The sequence below is a fragment of the Trachypithecus francoisi genome, unplaced genomic scaffold (genome assembly GCF_009764315.1).
Source record: "Trachypithecus francoisi isolate TF-2019V2 unplaced genomic scaffold, Tfra_2.0 Lachesis_group8, whole genome shotgun sequence".
Taxonomy (NCBI): Eukaryota; Metazoa; Chordata; class Mammalia; order Primates; family Cercopithecidae; genus Trachypithecus; species Trachypithecus francoisi.
The window spans coordinates 37,335,558-37,357,550 of NW_022681473.1; the positions used below are offsets into that span (position 1 = coordinate 37,335,558).

At 40.3% G+C, this 21,993-nt stretch overlaps 1 long non-coding RNA gene across 1 annotated transcript; it reads left to right on the forward strand.

Annotated features, from left to right (window-relative positions):
- Nucleotides 1-1,169: 1,169 nt before the first annotated feature.
- On the forward strand, nt 1,170-15,163 carry LOC117080421. Its single transcript, XR_004435823.1, has 3 exons — nt 1,170-1,370; nt 14,607-14,677; nt 14,766-15,163. It is a non-coding gene; the product is annotated as an uncharacterized LOC117080421 (long non-coding RNA).
- Nucleotides 15,164-21,993: the final 6,830 nt, after the last annotated feature.

Below are 21,993 nucleotides of genomic sequence, written 5' to 3' on the forward strand. Positions count from 1 at the left end.
GAGAATCAGGTAAAGGAAGAAATGTCACAGAGACAGCCACAAACAAATGCAGACGGAGGTCCCTCGAGAAAAACACTGGCGGCAGAGGAAGTCAGCACATTATAAGAAGGTCATGGCCTTGGTGGATTAAAAGGCTATCAAATTCACAAAGAACATGATGATAGTTAAACTCTAGTCCAGCAGAGAGGGAGTGCTCTTCCAAGGGTTTTTTCTTCAAAAATCGGACAATTTTAAAATCTTCTATGGCTAGCGTTGCAAGCAGAGTGAAAGGAGAAAACTCACATGTGTTAAACACCTACTGTATTCCATGTGTGATGATGTATATATATTCTTTAGCTATGAGACATGGCACAAGTTACTTAATCACACTGAAACTCAATTTGCAGCTGTAAAATAAGAATCTGTAGTACTTGCCTTGTAGGCTAATTTTAGAAAATAAGACCAAAGTATGGGAAAACCCTTGGTACCGTGCCTGGAAATATTAAGTATTCAGTAGACCATTGCTGTCATTATCTTCTTATCTTAATAATTCCTCACAACAGCCCAGGAGTATTATGTGTATTTCATGATGAAAAGTTAAATGCAGAGAACTTGCTTGTCCAAATTGTTTGCCCAAATTCTTCTAGCTATTAACTCAAGGAGAGTGGATTCAAATCTGGATTTGCTCTTTTATATATATATATACACATATTTGATAATTTTTTTTTCTGGTTTAGTGATACTAGCAAGCCTGTCTTCTAAAATATTCTAACCTGAATTATTTTTCTTTTCAAGCAAAATTAAATGAGGCAATGTTTAATATCTGACTAAACCCTCCCAAGGCTCATGGTTCATCATCAATGCCGTCTTCTCCACCATCCCCAAGAGCTTCACCCACCTGATGTCCAGGACCAGACCCTGTACTGCTAGTGTCCCCTCTGCCATGGATCTTGGTTTTGGGGTATCTATTCCAGGCCAGCTCACCGTCGTCTAATGCAGGATAACCTCTTGGCTGGGTGTACATCTCTGTGCTGGGTTCCTACTTCTCATTCTCTTGCTACTGTCACTCCATTCCTCAACTGTGTCCCCTATTACCCATTTTGTTGGCTCCTCCATCCTGACATCTGATTTGGCATCTCTGTCTTGACCTTCCAACATGGCATCAGACTAGTTCTTCTGTCCTTTCCCACTCCTAGGACCTACCAGTCTGCCCTGCTCATCCTTGATCGGGATGAGACAGATACCCTGCGAGACGCAACAGAATCAGCTCCTGGATTGTGTTAGCAGAATGACGGGAGTATGAGATCCACCACATGGCGAGGAACCCCAGGAACCTGCTTTCTTCTTGAAGAGCAACTGAGAACTATTCCCAAGTTATCCTTCACTTTGATGTCTAAACCATACATTTGTCAATTTTAATACTAGAGTCTAGCATTTATTTAATCATTTATTTAATAATAATCTTATTATTATTTAATAATAAGAAAGGCAGATAAAATGAAAAAAAACTCAGTATTAAGACTGATAACCTGATTTCAGAAATATTAAGCAGTGGTTTGTATGTGCATGTGTGTGTGTGTGTGTGCGTTTTAAGGAAGCACTGTTGGCAATGTATGTGTTAGGATAAAGGAAGTGTATTATTACTAGAGTTTGATGAAATTTACGTTTTACTCAGGGTGAATCCTAAAGCAAAAGGTTTATTTATGAGTGAATGAAAGCAAAGTCTCTGTTTATTACTCATTCACAGAATGGCAGGTTAGGTCCTATAAGAATTGCAGAGGACACAGACTTGAGTAAGCCACAGTGATGCCTTCTGGACTCACTGTCCAGAGGAGAAGATAAACTTGCATATGGCAAATGTCATCATCATGTGTTAAGAAGGGGCCTGAGCCCTTAACCCAGCCTGGAGTCCCAGGGATGCTTTCTTCAAGGCATTACCACTTTAAGTAGCTATTGAAGGATAATTTAAAAAATGACATTTACTGAAGACGTATTAAGTGGTAGGCACCTCCATAAGTGCTTTCCACTATTACCATTTGATCCTAACAACTGTTTAATGAGATGAGAATGATCCCTATGTCTATTTCCAAATAAGGAAACTGAGGCACAGAGCGCTTAAGTAACATGTCTAAAGTCACTCAGCTAGGAAGTAGCAGAGGCAGGACACAAACCTAGGAAGTCTGAGGATTTGAAATTGATCAGAAAGGGAAAGGAGGGAAGACAACATGAGCAAAGACACAGAAGAGTAAAGCAAGGCTGGTGTGAGGGGAACTGTGAGAGTTACACAGTAGACACTGTGGCCATGCCTACATCCCTTAGCTGTGTTCCAGAAAACTCTTTTTGCACTCTTGACCGGAAGGCTTTTCCTTAAACCAAGGCAGGCTGCTAAGCCTTTGCATGGCAGGCTAGATGTGCTGATAATTAGTACATTAGCACATTAGGGTGTGCTGATGGGATTTCATGTATAAACACCCCAGCACCCTTGATCCAAAGGCAGATAACTCTGAAGCATGGGTTTTATGCTGTTTCTCAGCATTGCCCTTCGGGATTAAGCCCAGTGACAGCTGGCTTGATAACATACCTTATATCAGCCACCTCCCTTACTGGTCTTTCCTGCACTTTCCAAATATAAACCTCTTAAAATTGAACCCTTGTCCCTGGGTCAGCTTTTGGAGGAACACAAGTTAATACAAATATATTATACTGTTCCAAAAATATAAAGTAGGAAACTGAAGAGGCATAGCAAAGTCAATATAGCCCAAAGTCTGTCATCAATCCACAGACAGATACTTGTTACCTGCCCAGGACATTGTATGTTTATGAATGCAGAGGACATATGATAATATGTATGATAACACTTCAGGAAGTCTTTAGGAGATTGTCTGTCTGTCCCATCTCCATTTTACATGATCTACGTGAGACCTCAAGTGGGACATGGTTTGTCCAGGGTCTCTTAGCTGGTTAGTTGTAAAGCCCAGATTATTGTTTCCTATATACTAATAGTGACAGTCCTATTCACTGAGGCAAACTAGAAAGATGTTTAGAATAATCTTTGCACCAACTCCACCAACTTTTTCAAATGCATGAAGACTAAGATCTTGAGAAATGCATTTTCAGGCTCTTTCTCTAAAACCAGCATGTGCTAACCAACCCACCAGAGTTGGCCGGGGCCCACAGTGCAGCGAAACAGAGAACTATGCTCCTGTTTGCAAATAAACCTGAGTATTGACTCACTAGCCACTTGGTCAACCTAGTCAGTTCACTTCTAGAAAGTGATGACAGAAAAATAACACAGAGATGTACATGTATGTGCACAATACAGCATTGTGTGAAAGAGCAAAACAATGGAAACCACCTGAGTACCCATCAGTGGAGCAGTAACCAATGTTACAAATAAAATAAGGACACTCTAGGAAGATACTCACACTATACTATGTGAAAAAAAAAAAAAAAGCAAGCTGTAACTACATATATATAGTACAATCCCCTTTTTGTTTAAAAAAGAAAAGCTTATGTGTAGAGATTTTTGCTTTATAAGCACAAGAACATTCGGGAAAGAGACTTAGCAAACGGTCAACAGTTTGTGGTGGTATAATTTTTGGAATATTAACTTGTGTTTGTCCTCCCAGTGTTTCTTCCCCTCCTCCCTTGTAAGCAGATGGTCAGGGCTTTTTTGTGGCCTCTTGCCACAAGGGAGATGTTTGTCATAGGGCCAGAAGCCAAAGTTGTCTGCAAGACACTTCCGATTCTGGTCCTGAATTTTGTAAAACCTAAACCCATTGAGGAGATTATGCTTGGTGTTCTGGAGGAACTGGAGAGAGAAGGGAAGGGTTTGGAGTGTAAATGGAATCTTAGTCTGAGTTCTGGAGCACTCTGATGCGGAGGAAGACCCTAGGGAGGCTGGGCTAGGGAGCTGGGAATTCCAAAGCTTCACCAAAGATTCTCCTGGTTTTAAAAGTGGCAGCAGGGGAGCCAGAACCAGAAGAGACCTTGTAGTCTGAGACCATGAACACTTCAGCAGTTAATACTGTAGATAAAGTTCAATGGCTGAAGAGATCTTATTAGGGTTTGGTGCTACACAAAATCCTGAGACCCTTGCCCATCCCTGAGGGTGACAATAATATCTGAGACCAAATTCCTAATTATCTAATAGGATAAAGAGAGTTGCTATAGGCTTATAATTAATTTTATGTAAAAGTAAAGTGCTTTTTTTTTTTTTTTTGCACATCTGAGTTTGTGGAATAAGATTCATATTTACGACAAGTAATGGAATTGGAGATTCAGAGGGGAGAAAGTCACTTATCACATTAATGTAATTTTTTGATGGTAGGAATATGGAGAGTTTTAGGTTTTCCCCCTTTTTTCCACCTCCTCTCCCCTCAGTATTTTAAAAATAACATTGTGTGCGGTTTTTTTGTTTGATTGTTTTTGTGTTTCTTTTTTTTTTTTTTTTTTTTTTTTGAGGCGGAGTCTCGCTCTGTCGCCCGGACTGGAGTGCAGTGGCCGGATCTCAGTTCACTGCAAGCTCCGTCTCCCAGGTTTACGCCATTCTCCTGCCTCAGCCTCCCGAGTAGCTGGGACTACAGGCGCCCGCCACCTCGCCCGGCTAGTTTTTGTATTTTTAGTAGAGACGGGGTTTCACCGTGTTCGCCAGGATGGTCTCGATCTCCTGACCTCGTGATCCGCCCGTCTCGGCCTCCCAAAGTGTTTTTTGTGTTTCAAACAAGGTCTCACTCCTGCCCATGCAGGCTAGAGTGCAGTAGTGCAATCTTGGCTCACTGCAGCCTTGACTTCCTGAGCTCAGGTGATCTTCCCACCTCAGCCTCCCGAGTAGCTGGGACTCCAGGTGTGTGCCACCATGCCTGGCTAAATTTTTGCATTTTTATTAGAGACAGGGTCTCACCATGTTGCCCAGATTGGTCTCAAACTCCTGGGCCTGCCTACCTCAGCCTCCCAAAGTGCTAGAATTATAGGCATGTGCCACCATACCCGGCCTAATAACATTGTTTTTAATGTTCATTAAGTCATCCCACCCTCTCAGTCTTGTGGAAGCCTCTCAAGAGGGACAGAATCAGTTGCAAAAGTACCATTTCTGACCCTGAGACATGGATAGACATGTTTATTCATTTAAATATCACCTGAAAAACCCACTCACTCAAATGGTCTGTGATGCTTCCATAAACAGGAATGCTTACCTTCCTGAGTCCTGAATTTTTGGTTCTCTTAGACTCTTTGAAATTCTCCTTTCTCAGAAAGGGGCCCTCTTTCTATTTCCCCTCAAAGTTGTGACTTGACCCTCACATCCCTTTCTTCTCCAGGACTCCTTGATAAGATTCTTTTAAAATTTCTTTGGAGGGCGTCCCTTTTAGGAAGAGCAAATACCTCTGGGGATGGATATGAAAGACAGAAGATATGGTGATAGCTGGGGGCAGCTGCACAGTCTGAAGTGGACTCTGTTGTAGAGTACTATAGAAAAGATGACTCTGTTTTTAAAAATGCAATAATTCATATCCTTTGCCCACTTTTTGATGGGGTTGTTTTTTTCTTGTATATTTGTTTGAGTTCTTTGTAGATTCTGAATATTAGCCCTTTGTCAGATGAGTAGATTGCAAAAATTTTCTCCCATTCTGTAGGTTGCCTGTTCACTCTGATGGTAGTTTCTTCTGCTGTGCAGAAGCTCTTCAGACATTTCTCAAAAGAGGACATTCATACAGCCAACAGACACATGAAAAAATGCTCATCATCACTCGCCATCAGAGAAATGCAAATCAAAACCACAGTGAGATACCATCTCACATCAGTTAGAATGGCAATCATTAAAAAGCCAGGAAACAACAGGTGTTGGAGAGGATGTGGAGAAATAGGAACACTTTTACACTGTTGGTGGGATTGTAAACTAGTTCAACCATTATGGAAAACAGTATGGCAATTCCTCAAGGATCTAGAATTAAATGTACCATTTGACCCAGCCATCGCACTACTGGGTATATACCCAAAGGATTATAAATCATGCTGCTATAAAGACACATGCACACGTATGTTTATTGCAGCACTATTCACAATAGCAAACACTTGGAATCAACCCAAATGTCCATCTGTGACAGACTGGATTAAGAAAATGTGGCACATATACACCATGGAATACTATGCAGCCATAAAAAAGGATGAGTTTGCGTCCTTTGTAGGGACATGGATGCAGCTGGAAACCATCATTCTTAGCAAACTATCACAAGAACAGAAAACCAAACACCGCATGTTCTCACTCATAGGTGGGAACTGAACAATGAGATCACTTGGACTTGGGAAGGGGAACATCACACACTGGGGCCTATCATGGGGAGGGGGGAGGGGGGAGGGATTGCATTGGGAGTTATACCTGATATAAATGATGAATTGATGGGTGCTGACGAGTTGATGGGTGCAGCACACCAACATGGCACAAGTATACATATGTAACAAACCTGCACGTTATGCACATATACCCTAGAACTTAAAGTATAATTAAAAAAAAATAAATAAAATAAAATAAAAATGCAATAATTCTAAGCCCCCTGCATGGAAAAAAAAGAAGAAGTGGTTCTTTTCTACACATCAGTTCTTGGATCCTACCAATCCATCCAGTCTTAGTACCCACTGCTCTTTAACACACACTCTCCCAACTCTCAGGCTCTCTCCCTCCATTCTCCCCCTCAAAGGCAGAGACCCCATCTCCTTGGTCTTTGTACAAGCTGCTTCCCCTTCCTGATGGACCACCTGCACTGCACTTCTCATGGCCTAGTCCTATTTATCTCTCCATGATTCGACTTCCTCCTGGCTACAGTCACCTTCTCTGAATCCAGATGTTACATATACAAATGTGGACTAGTCAAGAGGGAGAGGAGAGAGAGAAGAGCTTTTAGGGAATTGGCTTATTCAGTTGTGGGGGCCAGCCAGTCCAAAATCTGTAGGGAAAGCTGGCAGTCTGAAAATTCAGATGAGTTGATGTTTTAGTCAGTGTTGAGTCCCCAATCTGCAGGTCAGGCCAGGCTGGAAATTCTAGTAGGGTTTCTATGCTGCAGTTTTGAGACCAATTTCTTTTTTCTTCAGGAAATCTTAGTCTTTGCTTCTAAGGCCTTCACCTGATTGGACTAGGCCCACTCATAATATATAAAGTAATTGGCTGTACTCAAAATTTACTGACTTAAATCAGTAACAGAGAACAGAATAACAGGATAAGCTTAGGCAGAGATATATTGATTGAAAGTCTTTATATCTGCACAGTTCCTGTGACTGTGAACTTAACCATCCAGGGATAGAAAATGTGGATTTCTCATTCTTTCTGCTACAGCCTCTAGGATTCTTGATGTAGAAATGGCATTTTTCTTGGGGGTGAGTTCAACAAGGGGACAGGAAGCAATTCTCTGCTAAGCCCTGAGTTATCAACTGTTATAAAGTGCCCATAGCAGTAGATTGTTAAAAGTTGTGATTGAGGGGGCAAAGCAAGATGGCCGAATAGGAAAAGCTCCAGTCTCCAACTTCCAGCGCGAGTGACACAGAAGACCGGTGATTTCTGCATTTTCAACTGAGGTACTGGGGTCATCTCACTAGGGAGTGCCGGACAATCGGTGCTGGTCAGCTGCTGCAGCCGGACCAGCGAGAGCTGAAGCAGGGCGAGGCATCACCTCACCTGGGAAGCGCAAGGGGGAAGGGAATCCCTTTTCCTAGCCAGGGGAACTGAGACACACAACACCTGGAAAATCGGGTAACTCCCACCCCAATACTGCGCTTTAAGCAAACAGGCACACCAGGAGAATATATCCCACACCTGGCCGGGAGGGTCCCATGCCCACGGAGCCTCCCTAATTGCTAACACAGCAGTCTGCGGCAATCTAACCGCAAGGCAGCAGCGAGGCTGGGGGAGGGGCGCCTGCCATTGCTGAGGCTTAAGTAGGTAAACAAAGCTGCTGGGAAGCTGGAACTGGGTGGAGCTCACAGCAGCTCAAGGAAACTTGCCTGTCTCTGTAGACTCCACCTCTGGGGACAGGGCACAACTAAAAAACAACAGAGGAAGCAGCAGAGGCCTGTGCAGACGCGAACGACTCTGTCTGACAGCTTTGAAGAGAGCAGTGGATCTCCCAACACGGAGGTTGAGATCTGAGAAGGGACAGACTGCCTGCTCAAGTGGGTCCCTGACCCCTGAGTAGCCTAACTGGGAGACATTCCCTGCTAGGGGCAGTCTGACACCCCACACCTCACAGGGTGGAGTACACCCCTGAGAGAAAGCTTCCAAAGTAAGAATCAGACAGGTACACTCCTGTTCAGCAATATTCTATCTTCTGCAACCTCTGCTGCTGATACCCAGGCAAACAGGGTCTGGAGTGGACCTCAAGCAATCTCCAACAGACCTATAGCTGAGGGTCCTGACTGTCAGAAGGAAAACTATCAAACAGGAAGGACACCTATACCAAAACCCCATCAGTACGTCACCATCATCAAAGACCAGAGACAGATAAAACCACAAAGATGGGGAAAAAGCAGGGCAGAAAAGCTGGAAATTCAAAAAATAAGAGCGCATCTCTCCCTGCAAAGGAGCGCAGCCCATCGCCAGCAATGGATCAAAGCTGGTCAGAGAATGACTTTGACGAGATGAGAGAAGAAGGCTTCAGTCCATCAAACTTCTCAGAGCTAAAGGAGGAATTACGTACCCAGCGCAAAGAAACTAAAAATCTTGAAAAAAGAGTGGAAGAATTGACAGCTAGACTAATTAATGCAGAGAAGGTCATAAACGAAATGACAGAGATGAAAACCATGACACGAGAAATACGTGACAAATGCACAAGCTTCAGTAACCGACTCGATCAACTGGAAGAAAGAGTATCAGCGATTGAGGATCAAATGAATGAAATGAAGTGAGAAGAGAAACCAAAAGAAAAAAGAAGAAAAAGAAATGAACAAAGCCTGCAAGAAGTATGGGATTATGTAAAAAGACCAAATCTACATCTGATTGGGGTGCCTGAAAGTGAGGGGGAAAATGGAACCAAGTTGGAAAACACTCTTCAGGATATCATCCAGGAGAACTTCCCCAACCTAGTAGGGCAGGCCAACATTCAAATTCAGAAATACAGAGAACGCCACAAAGATACTCCTCCAGAAGAGCAACTCCAAGACACATAATTGCCAGATTACCAAAGTTGAAATGAAGGAAAAAATCTTAAGGGCAGCCAGAGAGAAAGGTCGGTTTCCCACAAAGGGAAGCCCATCAGACTAACAGCAGATCTCTCGGCAGAAACTCTACAAGCCAGAAGAGAGTGGGGGCCAATATTCAACGTTCTTAAAGAAAAGAATTTTCAACCCAGAATTTCATATCCAGCCAAACTAAGTTTCATCAGTGAAGGAGAAATAAAATCCTTTACAGATAAGCAAATGCTTAGAGATTTTGTCACCACCAGGCCTGCCTTACAAGAGACCCTGAAGGAAGCCCTAAACATGGAAAGGAACAACCGGTACCAGCCATTGCAAAAACATGCCAAAATGTAAAGACCATCGAGGCTAGGAAGAAACTGCATCAACTAACGAGCAAAATAACCAGTTAATATCATAATGGCGGGATCAAGTTCACACATAACAATATTAACCTTAAATGTTAATGGACTAAATGCTTCAATTAAAAGACACAGACTGGCAAACTGGATGAAGAGTCAAGACTCATCAGTCTGCTGTATTCAGGAGACCCATCTCACATGCAGAGACATACATAGGCTCAAAATAAAGGGATGGAGGAAGATCTACCAAGCAAATGGAGAACAAAAAAAAGCAGGGGTTGCAATCCTAGTCTCTGATAAAACAGACTTTAAACCATCAAAGATCAAAAGAGACAAAGAAGGCCATTACATAATGGTAAAGGGATCAATTCAACAGGAAGAGCTAACTATCTTAAATATATATGCACCCAATACAGGAGCACCCAGATCATAAAGCAAGTCCTTAGAGACTTACAAAGAGACTTAGACTCCCATACAATAATAATGGGAGACTTCAACACTCCACTGTCAACATTAGACAGATCAACGAGACAGAAAGTTAACAAGGATATCCAGGAATTGAACTCATCTCTGCACCAAGCGGACCTAATAGACATCTATAGAACTCTCCACCCCAAATCAACAGAATATACATTCTTCTCAGCACCACATCACACTTATTCCAAAATTGACCACATAATTGGAAGTAAAGCACTCCTCAGCAAATGTAAAAGAACAGAAATTATAACAAACTGTCTCTCAGACCACAGTGCAATCAAACTAGAACTCAGGACTAAGAAACTCAATCAAAACCGCTCAACTACATGGAAACTGAACAACCTGCTCCTGAATGACTACTGGGTACATAACGAAATGAAGGCAGAAATAAAGATGTTCTTTGAAACCAATGAGAACAAAGATACAACATACCAGAATCTCTGGGACACATTTAAAGCAGTGTATAGAGGGAAATTTATAGCACTAAATGCCCACAAGAGAAAGCAGGAAAGATCTAAAATTGACACTTTAACATCACAATTAAAAGAACTAGAGAGGCAAGAGCAAACACATTCAAAAGCTAGCAGAAGGCAAGAAATAACTAAGATCAGAGCAGAACTGAAGGAGATAGAGACACAAAAAACCCTCCAAAAAAACAATGAATCCAGGAGTTGGTTTTTTGAAAAAATCAACAAAATTGACAGACCGCTAGCAAGACTAATAAAGAAGAAAGAGAGAGGAATCAAATAGACACAATAAAAAATGATAAAGGGGATATCACCACCGACCCCACAGAAATGCAAACTACCATCAGAGATACTATAAACACCTCTACGCAAATCAACTAGAAACTCTAGAAGAAATGGATAATTTCCTGGACACTTACACTCTTCCAAGACTAAACCAGGAAGAAGTTGAATCCCTGAATATAGACAATAGCAGGCTCTGAAATGAGGCAACAATTAATAGCCTACCCACGAAGAAAAGTCCAGGACCAGATGGATTCACAGCTGAATTCTACCAGAGGTACAAGGAGGAGCTGGTACCATTCCTTCTGAAACTATTCCAATCAATAGAAAAAGAGGGAATCCTCCCTAACTCATTTTATGAGGCCAACATCATCCTGATACCAAAGCTTGGCAGAGACACAACAAAAAAAGAGAATTTTAGACCAATATCCCTGATGAACATCGATGCAAAAATCCTCAATAAAATGCTGGCAAACCGGATTCAGCAGCACATCAAAAAGCTTATCCACCATGATCAAGTGGGCTTCATCCCTGGGATGCAAGGCTGGTTCAACATACACAAATCAATAAACGTAATCCAGCATATAAACAGAACCAAAGACAAGAACCATATGATTATCTCAATAGATGCAGAAAAGGCTTTTGACAAAATTCAACAGCCCTTCATGCTAAAAACGCTCAATAAATTCGGTATTAATGGAACGTACCTCAAAATAATAAGAGCTGTTTATGACAAACCCACAGCTAATATCATACTGAATGGGCAAAAACTGGAAAAATTCTCTTTGAAAACTGGCACAAGACAGGGATGCCCTCTCTCACCACTCCTATTCAACATAGTATTGGAAGTTCTGGCTAGGGCAATCAGGCAAGAGAAAGAAATCAAGGGTATTCAGTTAGGAAAAGAAGAAGTTAAACTGTCCCTGTTTGCAGATGACATGATTGTATATTTAGAAAACCCCATCGTCTCAGCCCAAAATCTCCTTAAGCTGATAAGCAACTTCAGCAAAGTCTCAGGATACAAAATTAATGTGCAAAAATCACAAGCATTCTTATACACCAGTAACAGACAAGCAGAGAGCCAAATCAGGAATGAACTTCCATTCACAATTGCTTCAAAGAGAATCAAATACCTAGGAATCAAACTTACAAGGGATGTAAAGGACCTCTTCAAGGAGAACTACAAACCACTGCTCAATGAAATCAAAGAGGACACAAACAAATGGAAGAACATACCATGCTCATGGATAGGAAGAATCAATATCGTGAAAATGGCCATACTGCCCAAGGTTATTAGATTCAATGCCATCCCCATCAAGCTACCAATGATTTCTTCACAGAATTGGAAAAAAACTGCTTTAAAGTTCATATGGAACCAAAAAAGAGCCCGCATTGCCAAGACAATCCTAAGTCAAAAGGACAAAGCTGGAGGCGTCACGCTACCTGACTTCAAACTATACTACAAGGCTACAGTAACCAAAACATCATAGTACTGGTACCAAAACAGAGATATAGATCAATGGAACAGAACAGAGCCCTCAGAAATAATACCACACATCTACAGCCATCTGATCTTTGACAAACCTGACAAAAACAAGAAATGGGGAAAGGATTCCCTATTTAATAAATGGTGCTGGGAAAATTGGCTAGCCATAAGTAGAAAGCTGAAACTGGATCCTTTCCTTACTCCTTATACGAAGATTAATTCAAGATGGATTAGAGACTTAAATGTTAGACCTAATACCATAAAAACCCTAGAAGAAAATCTAGGTAGTACCATTCAGGACATAGGCATGGGCAAGGACTTCATGTCTAAAACACCAAAAGGAATGGCAGCAAAAGCCAAAATTGACAAATGGGATCTCATTAAACTAAAGAGCTTCTGCACATCAAAAGAAACTACCATCAGAGTGAACAGGCAACCTACAGAATGGAAGAAAATTTTTGCAATCTACTCATCTGACAAAGGGCTAATATCCAGAATCTACAAAGAACTCAAACAAATATACAAGAAAAAAACAAACAACTCCATCAAAAAGTGGGCAAAGGATATGAGCAGACATTTCTCAAAAGAAGACATTCATACAGCCAACAGACACATGAAAAAATGCTCATCATCACTCGCCATCAGAGAAATGCAAATCAAAACCACAGTGAGATACCATCTCACATCAGTTAGAATGGCAATCATTAAAAAATCAGGAAACAACAGGTGTTGGAGAGGATGTGGAGAAATAGGAACACTTTTACACTGTTGGTGGGATTGTAAACTAGTTCAACCATTATGGAAAACAGTATGGCAATTCCTCAAGGATCTAGAACTAGATGTACCATATGACCCAGCCATCCCACTACTGGGTATATACCCAAAGGATTATAAATTATTCTACTACAAAGACACATGCACACGTATGTTTGTTGAGGCACTATTCACAATAGCAAACACTTGGAATCAACCCAAATGTCCATCTGTGACAGACTGGATTAAGAAAATGTGGCACATATACACCATGGAATACTATGCAGCCATCAAAAAGGATGAGTTTGCGTCCTTTGTAGGGACATGGATGCAGCTGGAAACCATCATTCTTAGCAAACTATCACAAGAAGAGAAAACCAAACACCGCATGTTCTCACTCATAGGTGGGAACTGAACAATGAGATCACTTGGACTCGGGAAGGGGAACATCCCACACTGGGGCCTATCATGGGGAGGGGGAGGGGGAAGGGATTGCATTGGGGAGTTATACATGATATAAATGATGAATTGATGGGTGCTGACGAGTTGATGGGTGCAGCACACCAACATGGCACAAGTATACATATGTAACAAACCTGTACATTATGCACATGTACCCTAGAACTTAAAGTATAATAAAAAAAAAATTAAAAAAAAAAAGTTGTGATTGAAATGAAATTCATGATTTTTCTCTGGATTTCTTTAAGCCATGCTAAACATAACGGCTTAAATGGTTGGTCAAATGCTAATTTGACCAATGGCTGGTTAAATAGTTGAGGAAATGCTAACTGGGTCATCCTCTCTCCTCTCTACACCCCTGCCTTGAGAAACAGACAGCAGACAGACACCACACACACACACACTGATATGAATGAGTCTTTGTCCCAGTTAACTGAAGGCTGACCAATTAACTTCTCAAATCTGACATATTAATCTTAGAATATACCTCCATGGAAGCTCCTGAGGATCTGAGTCAGAGAAAAGAAGGATGCCAAAAGGGGAAGCAAAAGGGACAAATGTATCTGTCTCACAGTTTTGCCTCTGCCAGCCTCTAGAGTTAACCACAATAAACAGCACTTAAAAAAGGGTCCCCACTGCAGTTGACAGTGACCATAAGACATAGCCCTGCTTATAGATAGAATATCTCTGGTATGGTAGGGTTGAAACATCTCTTGGTTGTTGTTGATTTTTTCCCTGAAACCTGTCATCTCCGAGATGGATGGTATATGTAATATTTTAATATTTAATATAAAACACATACAAGTAGTACTTCATCTGCTTGTATCATGTTCCTAGAAGTATATTTAGAATTTTAAGCTGTTCCAACTATTATACATTTTGCCAAATTTTAGTCATTGAGGGAGTTGTGTTTAAACATCTGTTGACTGCAGATGTTAAGTAGTGTGAAACATTCTTTTAAGATGCCAAAATGCAATTAAAATCATAATATTTTTCCTAGTAACAAATCATGCTAATCAGTGAAAATTTAGAAAGATAAAACTCAATGAACACTGAATGGTAATAATTCTTTAAATAATCAGCTGTGGCTCACGGCAGGGGAGAACTAACTTTTAACTAAATTATGTTAAATCAATGCCAATTTTCTCAGCTCTTGAAAAGTGTTCTCTTTTTTCCTTCAAGCCACGCAATGGTCAGGTGGAGTAAAACATAAGGAAGAGCATCTTTTTGGTTCAAAGGATGAAAAAAATTGGGTAACACACTTTCCTTACATCTAGCTGGGCCATTGAACCAGAATATGCCAGTGTTTAAAACACTGAAATGCCAGCTCTTCTCTTAAAGGACAACATGGAAGTGTCTGATTTCTGCCTGGGCTGAGGATTCAGAAGAAGATGTGTGGAACACAGCCTGGACATGCCCCAACCTGGTTGATGAATTCCACCACAAATAGTGGAAGAAACACACCTACAACATGAGCAGAGAAGATTTTTCTTCTGTACTTTCCAGGATTTGAAACTGCTTTGTTTTTTGGTTGTTGGGTGGGGAAGGAGGAACAATAGTGTAGCTTCCAGAAGACAGAAGAGAGTTATTTCTTGAGTGTGAATTAAGCAGTACCAAGAGACCTCAAACTAGCTCTCTCTCCTGATAGAAATTTTACTGTTAAGAGTTTTTCTTTAGGTTTAAAACCTTGAAAGCTCCATAATGCTCCTGAGTAGAACAATAAAGCCATTAGTAGTCAATGGCTTTCTTTAATATTTTTCTTCCATTTCAATTTTAGTTCTAATTTTATCTGACTCCTAAAAACACGTTTCATATTCTCATGAGGACTGGGCCCATATGTGTAAATGGTTCAAACATCTTAATTTGTTTACTGAACTAGTCTAAATAGTCAAATTTTTTTTTTAGGCAAAAGTGAATTTCTTCAAATTCGTTGACCCACCATTTCTTAAATTCATCATTGATTGATTATCTGTTATGTGCCAACCCCTGTACAAGTTCTTAGGGCAACAGAGGTGAAAATCTATAATCTCTGTTTCCAGGACTCTATCAGTTTGATAGGGACATAAGCACATAAGCAGGCACATAAGCAGACAATCATAATGCAGTGGTAGTAGGGATACGCCACTCTCATCCAGGCAGTGTATTGATGACCATGTCCTTGAGTTCCCAAGTACATTGAAAAAAGTATAACAAGAGATGCTAAATTAGCAGGTAGTACTTACATGAAGTTCTACTGTGTCTACTCCTGTGCCAGGTGTTTGGGTTGGGAATGGGTATTGGGTAAGGGGAGAATAGAAGTTGGAAAGGCAGAAAACAGCAACTCAGCTGATATGGTTGGGATGTTTGTCTCCTTTAAATCTCATGTTGAAATGTAATCCCGTGTTAGAGGTAGAGCCTAGTGAAAAGTATTGGATGAGGGGAGTGGATCCTTCATGAATGGCTTAGTGCCATCCCCTTGGTGATGAGTGAGTTCTGGCTCTGTTAGTTTACACAAGATCTGGTTACTTAAAAGGGTGTGGTACCTCCCCCACTCTCTTACTCCCTCTCCCCTTCCCCTCCATCGTGACTGTAAGCTTCCTGAAGCCCTTTCCAAAAGCAGAAACCGGCACCGTGCTTCATATACAGTCTGCAGAACCATGAGCCAATTCAACCTCTTTCCTTCATAAAGTACACAGCTTCAGATATTTCTTTGTAACAAAGCAAAAACTGACTAACACATCACCCATTAAAGAGTTTACAATTTACTTAGAGGAAATAAGATGGAAGTGTAGGGAGTTATTAGAAAGCAAGACAACCTACAAATCTGTAAAGTATAAGCATCAAATTTTGTGGACAAAGAGTATGATGTAGGTATTGAGAAAAGAAAAAGTGAGATATAGGGTGGAACAGTCTCAGAAAAGTCCTCCCAAAGGATACAGGTAAGAGAAAGACATGGAAGGACTGGTCCAACTTACATTGGAAGAAGCAGAGGACCTAGGCCTAGGTTGTTTTTGTTGTTGTTGTTTTTGTCTTTGTTTTTGTTTTTTTGAGACAAAGTCTCTCTCTTGTGCCCCAGGCTGGGGTGCAATCGTGTGATCTCGGCTCACTGCAACCTCTGCCTCCTGGGTTCAAGCGATTCTCCTGCCTCAGCCTCCCAAGTAGCTGGGATTATAGGTGCCCGCCACTACGCCCAGCTAATTTTTGTCTTTTTAGTAGAGATGGGGTTTCACCATGTTGGCCAGGCTGCTCTTGAACTCCTGACATCAGGTGATTGGCCCACCTCAGCCTCCCAAAGTTCTGGGACCACAGGCATGAGCCACCATGACTGGCTGGGCCTAGGTCTTCTAAGCAGTGGAAATGGCAGAGGCAAGTGTCCAGAGCTGGGAATAAGGGGATGTTATGTGGGTATCATAGGGATGGGGGCAAGAGACTTCACAATAAGACACCAACCAGTCTAAAGCTGAGTTTGTGTAGGATTTTTTACTCATCTATTATTGAGGGCCATGCACCAAACTACATATTGTGGATAAGGAATTAATAAATTTCTGCTATCTTGAAGTTTATAATCTAGTCCTAAAAAGAAATTTATCAGAGAGATTTCTCTGAGCCTTAGTGTGCTGGGGTCTATGCCTTTTCATTTCATCCTTCAAATACTGTCTACTCAATGAAAGTTACCTGGCCTGTTCAGCCAAAGTAATTTATAAAGGCAATAATGGCTAATATTATTAAGAGTCTCCTAGACCAGTGTACTGTACTAAGTACTTTGCATGCCCTTATTCATAATAAGTTAACATCTTTACAAAGATTACATAGTGTAATCTTTACACCAAATTTGTAAGGGTGTACTACTATTATCCCCATTGTCTTTATGAGAAAGCTGAGGCTCTGCAAGGTTAAATGACTTCCCCAACGTTCTCTTTAACTTCGTAGGGGAAGATGGAGGATGCTTAGAGAGTGGTATGATCAACATTGTGTGCCTCCTGATGTGGTACAATGTGCAGCACATAGCACCACTTTTGAAGTACTGCATGCTTGCCAAAAGAAAAGTTGAACATAAACTTTCAAGTTTATTGAAAATGGAGGGTCCAGGAGTAGTGACTCATGTCTATAATCCCAGAACTTTGGGAGGCCAAGGCAGGCAGATCACTTGGGCCAGGAGTTCAAGAGCAGCCTAGCCAACATGGTGAAACCCTGTCTCTACTAAAAATACAAAAATGAGCTGGGCATGGTGGCTCATGCCTGTAATTCTAGATACTTGGGAGGCTGAGACAGAAACACTTGAGCCTGGGAGGCGGAGGCTGCAGTGAGGTGAGATCGCTCCGTTGCACTCCAGTCTGGGCAACAGAGCGAGACTCTGTCTCAAAAAAAGAAAAAAAAAGTAAGAAAAGAAAATGGAGGGATAAAGGATTAAGATAAATGATGCCACAAAGAAGTAAACAGAACAATTTAGAATTTTGGAGTGCAGGGACTGCAGGACAACCGACCGAATTTCTTCAACATGTCAAATATATGTGTGTTTGTGTGTGTTTATTCTATAAATACAATAAAAATATTTTTATATAAAAGTATATTATATATAAAAGAAAATTTGGATTGGATTAATGTAATGTTTACAGTTATGATAACAGTTATGCTAATGTAATATAATGTTGGACCTTGTTTAGCTCCTGATTTGAACAAACTAATTTTTAAAAAGGCATTTTTTTAGTAAGCAGGAAAATTTGAATATTGGCTGGTTATTGGAGGCTACAAGGAAATCTTCTCAATTTTCTTGGGTGTGACCATGGTACTGTAGTTATGGGGAAAAAATGCTAATATTATTTAGAGATATGTACAAATGTGTTGGGAAGTGACATCAAATGTGGGATTTGCTTAAAAATATTTAGCAATAATAACTACAACAGAAAAGAATAAGTGATGCAAACATGACGAATGCTTGCTAATTGTTAAAGCTAGGTGATGACTATATAGAGGATCATTGTATTAGTCTCTTAATCTTCCTGTGTTTGAAATTGTTTTAAATAAAGATTCATTTAAAATGCATGGCTTAAAATAGCCAATGAGGCTGAAAACAGATTCTATTGTACCACTGAGCCCAGTTCTTTGCAAACAGTAGTTGCGTAATAGGTGCATCATGAATTACTAGAATTGGAGCATGGAAAACAGCTACATGATGAATGAAAATCACCCTGTCCTCCTAAACATACAATCACAGCAGTGTGGGCTCCAGACAGAAAACCTCTCTTCTTTTTAAATATGTTTATGCTGCATGTTGCTTTTTTTTTTTTTTTTTTTTTTTTTTTTGGTGGAATCTTCTCATCTCTTTGGCTTCAAAGCTTCCTTTAATGTTAATCTTGATCAAAATTCACACAGATAAAATTTTAAATGTGAGGTAGAAGGGCCTTTGCAGTGTGGTTCACCTAGTAAGTGTGACTTGCTTGACTATGGAGAGCTTTGAATACAGGCTGACATTGGCCTTGTCTCTGAAAATAGCAAACTGCAGCCACAACTTAAACACAGACATGATGAAATCAATGTTTTAAGGAGATCAGTTTCCAGCTTCTCTGCCCAACATACCTCCAAATCTGCCTTTCACAAAAGCATTTCTCTTGTACTAGGATATAGAACCACTTCCAAACCGTGACTGCAGAGGAATGAGGGCTCCCACAGGCTGAAAGACACTACCAGAACTAATCGATTGCTTTGAACATGACCAGGCTATTTTTCCATATCGAATCCATGAGGGATATAAAAAATGACGTCAGCAAATATTCTTCCGGAAACTGATTTATTAGACCAAATATGAAATTACTGGTGCTTTTCCAAGGGGAAACAAGATTGAAAGCTCCTGCCTATAGCCTGTTTATATTAAGACATTTGTGTCTCAATTCCAGAAGCTGGCAATTAAACTCCCAGAAATAAACTGGCACCAATTCCCATGAATGAAATGACTATGAATCATTTCATTTTTGAAAATAAAACAAAGATGTGACTTAACAGGTGATGAGTTGGGTGGATGTGCAATATTTCCACAAACACTCAGCCATAATACGTGCTCATATTATTGGTATGATTCGGAACCCTTTAAACATTTCTATATCTGAGTCTTATGAGAGAGAAGAAACCCAGCATGTCTGTTTAAACAAGCTTAGCAAATTATTTTTGCGGAAGTCTGTCTTTCAGTGTTTCTGATGAGGTGATGTGTAGTTTTAGGGCATGGAATGTCTCACCATAGTCAGGACATCTTATTAGAAACAAGTGTCTGCTTGTGAATTGTCCCCTCACCTAAATAAGAAATGAGGGGAGGACCAGAATTAACAATCACTCTTTTTTTTTGTTTTTCTTGTCGCGATGGAGTCTCAGTATGTTGTTCAGGCTGGTCTCAAACTCCTGGTCTCAAGCAATCCTTCCACCTCAGCCTCCCAACCTGCTGGAATTACGGACATGAGCCACTGCGCCTAACAGTCCCTTCCTGACTCTCTTCTTTTACAAATCCAGAAGCCCATTTATCCATCACTTTGAGCATAGAAAGCTGTGCTGTGATATACACTAACCATTAGCCACATGTGACTATGTAACCTTAAATCAATTAAATTAAATTAAATTTAAAATTCAGGCTCTCAGTGCACTAATCACGTTTCAAGTGTTCGACAGTCACATGTGGCTAGGGCTACCATATTGAACAGCCAAGATTTAGAACATTTTCATTGCTCCAGAGAAAAGTGGGCTATTGACATAGTCCCCATTTCTTCATTTTTTTGAAGTCAGAAGAGAAGTATTTGTCCTATATCTCTCATAGAAAGATATAATAGGATCAGTAAGACTATACCTGGAATTAATTTCTCTAAAACTCATCCTGAAACTCTGTAGTCTCAGTTTAAATAGTATAAAATTTTGACTCAATAAATCTTGAAATATTCAGTAAGAATGGCCAAACAGAAAAAATTTTGGAGTCTACTTGAATAACTAATTGGATTTTTGATATTTAGTATAAAATAGCATTTAATTAGATCTCATTTGAAATGAACAGAATGCATTATATGCATGTATATATTTGGAATACTGATTGGAAAAGGCCAGGCATGGTGAAGACATGTTTGTGTAATACTTGTCTTTTATCCTGTGTCTTGTCCTTAAGGAAAAGAAGACATCAAACAGGACACAAAGTAGCAAATGGGAGTTTCTTCTTAAATGTTATGTGAATGACTCACTTGTTAGGCAAGTGAGATGATTAAGGACAGGAGGAGAAGACAGCAGAAGAGCTGGAAGTAAAGTCACTTCCAAAGCTCTAGAGTTGGTAGTTCGTGTCTATTTCCAGGAAGACTTCTAAATCTAATGAAATGATTTGAATGCAATGCTTTATCCAAAAATAAAAGCAATGTTAGATTATGCAGCACCTGTCAGCCAGTGAAGATTAATGAAAAAAAGCACTGTTGTGGAGAAAAAATATCCACCGTTATTTATTCAAAAAAGAATGGAGCATCCACCAGTACTAATCATTGTGTTAGGTGTTCAGAGTATGTTAAGAGAAATAAGCATTCAAGAGATAATAGAATGGATAATTAATTACAACTGAAATAAATATTGCAAAGGAAAAGTAAAGGGTCCCATAAAAGCACATAACAGGAGGACCAAAGCTTTTGAGAGTCAGAGGATTTTCTAAAGAAATTACATTCAAGGAAACACCTAAAAGAGAAGTAGAGTTTATCCAGGTGAAGAGGTGGAGAAAGAGCATTTTGGGTGGAAGACAAGTGTATGGAATTTCTAAAACAGGAAACAGCATTAGGCATTTGTTGTGTGGTAAGGCATACGAAGCAAGAAAAAGGAGACTGTGACACAAGACTGGGAGGTAGGTGGACATCTGCTCATGCAGAATCTTATAGACCATGATCAGTCAATAAACTAATGAATGAAATATTCCTTGATATAAATATTGCTAGTTTATGTTTTTATGAACAGTTATAATTCACAGAAAAAGACATAAGTATGCAGAAGTATATGGTATAGAATGTTACTTAGTTATCCAAATCTATGAAAAGAAAGATTTCCAGATGGAAAGAGACAGTGTTTTCAAAGTTGTGGAGGTAAGAAAGAATATGGTGTTTTCTAGAAATAGTAAGGGGAAGGACAAGAGAAAAAGTTAAATTGTAGATGAGGCCAGATTGTCGAAAATTTCAAATGACAGGATAGGGTGAATGAATGTCACCTGTTATGCAGCCAGGACTCAGACAACTTTCAGTAAAGAAGGGGCAAAGTGAGAGCTGTTTTAGGATAATAGATCAAGTGGTGGTGAATGGTTAGGGAGGATAAAATTTAAATGGATATGAGAGTTTGGGTTTGATGTTGTGGCCAAAAGCAAGTTATGTTAGATTCTTAAAGTGGTCATAATACCTTAATGAGGAAAATAATTCAGTAGGTAGGTGGAATAAAACTGTTGCAACAATGAAGTAAGGAAGAGTTAAGAGTGACAGTTGGGAGGGAGGGGGTACTGGGGGGTGGATATACAAGCCAGTGAGAATGACTGGATTCCTAGCCTTCATTTTCCTCTTCCTCTACTAACAGCAGCCAAATTTCCCTTTGGAGACCTACC